Source organism: Chlorocebus sabaeus, chromosome 20 (assembly GCF_047675955.1).
Source record: "Chlorocebus sabaeus isolate Y175 chromosome 20, mChlSab1.0.hap1, whole genome shotgun sequence".
Classification (NCBI taxonomy): Eukaryota; Metazoa; Chordata; class Mammalia; order Primates; family Cercopithecidae; genus Chlorocebus; species Chlorocebus sabaeus.
Genome location: NC_132923.1, coordinates 56,045,628 through 56,049,061, shown reverse-complemented (window position 1 = coordinate 56,049,061; position 3,434 = coordinate 56,045,628).

Below are 3,434 nucleotides of genomic sequence, written 5' to 3'. Positions count from 1 at the left end.
TGTTGTTAGCAGCTGACTCTGTACTTAGAGCAAGGTCTTGGTGATCACCTTTTGAACACAGACAATTTCATAGGTCACCAACATTAGAAAAGGTCACTCTGTGGCTGTGATGAAGTGAGTCAAAAACTAGGCCACTCTGTATTTATGGACGAGCACAAAAAATAACAAGATCATTGTGCAAATCACACACACAAAAATTACCAAATATCTCCCACCCTCCACTAACATGAGTGATTGCAGCTATTTTTCCAGTTGAGGTCTACCTTTCCTCCCATCCTCCAGATAAAACTCAAGATACTCAGTCATAGACTGTCCCCACTTCCAAACAGCACCCAACCCAAAGTACTTCTTTCTTGAATACTCCCCTGAAATTACCTAACACATTTCAAATCCTGTAACTCCTTTATAACCCCTCTTAGTGAAACAGTTCACCAAGAAGTATGGTGTTCCTCATCACAATACTCAAAAAACCCAACTCTGTTTGACTACAGTTATGTTCCTGGTGGTCTTTGACAAGATATGTATGCATTCTGTAAGGTCCATATTGTGAGTGAAAAATAAAAGTTGTCAAAATGTATATTAATATGTTTAGAAACAAATACAAAATGGAGTAAAATTCTTTACCTCACAAAATTTCCTAAGAAAAATATTCCATATAATTTTATTTTTGTGAACATAAAATTAGGACTCCAATAAAGATACATTCATTTGTTTCACATTATCTCTTCATTCAGAGGCAAATTTCATCAACATTAATTTATCATCTTTTATCTGCCAAGCAGTGTGCTAGGGACTTCTATGTAAATGTTCTATTTAACCCTCAAAGCAGCCTAAAAGGTATATGTTTTTTATATGGTTTAATCTCCATAACAGAGTACTAAAGTTGGAGTTTTAGCCTCGTTTTACATCTAAGGCAACATTAAGTGACTCGCCTGGCAGCAAGAGTCTGAGGCAATAACCAGAAACTTAATTCCCAATCATGATAAAAATAGAAAATTAATAAAGCTACACTTTATTCATTTAAGCATATTTGTTATTCCTATTTTGTGCCAGGTACACTAAACAATAGAGATGAAAATCTCTCTTGTCATGGATGTTACATTCTAGTGAGGCATGATAAAAGACAAACAATACAAATAATTAAAATACATAGATGGCAATTCGTCCTGTAGAAAAAAATAATAATGGATCAGGGAAGGGTGTTAGAGATGTGGAGACAGGGGTTTCAATTCTAAAGATTATATTTAGGGAAGCTTTCCTGAATGAAACCTGAAAAAAGTGAGGGAGCAAATTATGAAGTTATCTGAGAGAAGCATGCACCAGGCAGGGGGAACAGCAGGTACAAAGAACTAGATACTAGAGCATGCCTGATGTGTTCAAGGAACAGCAAGGAGGCCTGAGTGTGGAAGGAACAAGAGCAAGTGGGGAAGTACAAATGATGAGATCACAGGGATGGTGTGAGGACAAACACAAATGGAGCCCCGGAGACTAGGAGAGGGCTGGATGGAATAGAAGAGTGTCATGATCCGACTTTTATTAAATGAGGTCTCTTTGATTGCCATTTTGAGGAATGTCTGAAGGGAGCAAGGTTTGAGGCAGGGAAACCAAGTCATTTCAATAATTCACATGAGAAAAGATGGCAACGTGGACCAGAGTTGTAGTGGTTGAGGTGGTAAGAAGCGGTTGGTTCCTTAAAGTAGTATTTTGAAGGTAAAGAAGAGAGAGGTACTAGAGGTTAAGTCATTTGCGAGTATAAAGTGGCCCAAGATTTGATCCAAGATTCCCAGATACTCTGACTGTGGAGTCTGACCCTCTACTGAACTACGTTGTTATAAACCTCAAAGTATACCGCTATAAAATATTTTTAATGAAAACTTGCTTATTTTCAATTTAATTCCTCGAAACACAGCTATTTTATAAAGTTCCCATGATTTTCCATATAATTACTCATGAGTTTAAAAAAGATTGAAAAATGATCTCATTTGTTAGAAATGCTGAAATTTCACCGCTAAGAAAAATAAGCTACTATCAACTATGTGCTCTTTCTTCAATTAGCTGCCAATTTAATTATTTTCCTTAGCAAACAGACATTTTAATGGAATAATTATGCTTTAATATAAGTCAGAATATTTTTCAGTGTATACACTGCATCATTCTCAAGTAACTTTTGGTAGACTTTTTTCTTTTTATCAGTTTCCAATTTTGTATAAATTAAAGGTTTTTTAATAGGATAAATTCTCAAATTTTATATACATATATTAAAAAGTCAATGGGCAATTCATACTTTTTTGCCCTCTTTAAAGATAATTATTATTACCAATCAGTTTCCTAGGAAGAAACATTCTCTGTCAATTCATCTTCTCCATCTGCTTGCACATACTGCAAAATTATAATCATCCATAATTTGTGATAAATTCCTGCCAAACATTGCTAAAACAATTTGGAAAGTGCCAGACAAGGCTACTAGCCAATTTACACACATTGCAGATGCTTTTGTTCTTTATGCTTTTCTCCAGAAAAGTTGAATGTGAAAGTTATTTTTGATGAACTTTTTATTTTAATTCCAAAGTAATTGTGACAGTGAGTTAATTTTTATCTAGAACAATGACTTTTTTTTCTACTAATGATGGGAACGCAATTCATAAGGCAGTACATTTCAGAAAAGCATAAATAAGACAAACCCAGAATTTAATGAGGAACACTTAGGCTGTAAGCTCTTTAATGACCCAGGCTGTGTCTCTTTATTTTATAATTTCCAAAACACAGTATAGTTCTTGGTATACAAGAACCGTGCTTAACTAGATATTCTAGCAAGAAAACACAGCTATGCAAATGCCTTGCGCTAGGAAAGGATATACTCATCTGGGAAGGTCATCATTGTTCACCAAGCTTTCAGTTTCAAAGAATCTAGGGATGAATAATACATGCAGAAAATGATATTTATCTATCTATATAGATTGCCTGAACTAATCATGACAATAAATACTGTGACAGCTGATACAGCCAAAACACTTTCATGTTTTACTCTTTGAATGAAATAGATGAATGAATTGATATCCCCCTTGTTTCCTATTTCTCTGCTCTCCTTCAGAGTCAGACTTCTCAGATTTGTCTTGAACTCATGGTTTTTACATCCTATTTAATACTTTCTTAACCATTTCCAATAAAGCTATTCCTCCTCAAGGCTCTCAGGCCATTGGAGATCTGTGTCATACCAAAACCAATCTAACTCTACCTCTCATACTATTGACATGGCTTACCAACCATTTCTTCTAGAAATATTTCCTTTTCTATATTTAATCCATCACATTCTTGCTTTGCCTCTTATTTCTGTCACCTCTTCTTCACAGTTTTCTTTACTGATTCTTTCTCTTCCTCCAGATTGCCAAATTTTGGATGCTGAGATTGTCGTTTTTAATGTTCTTCTTTTGTGT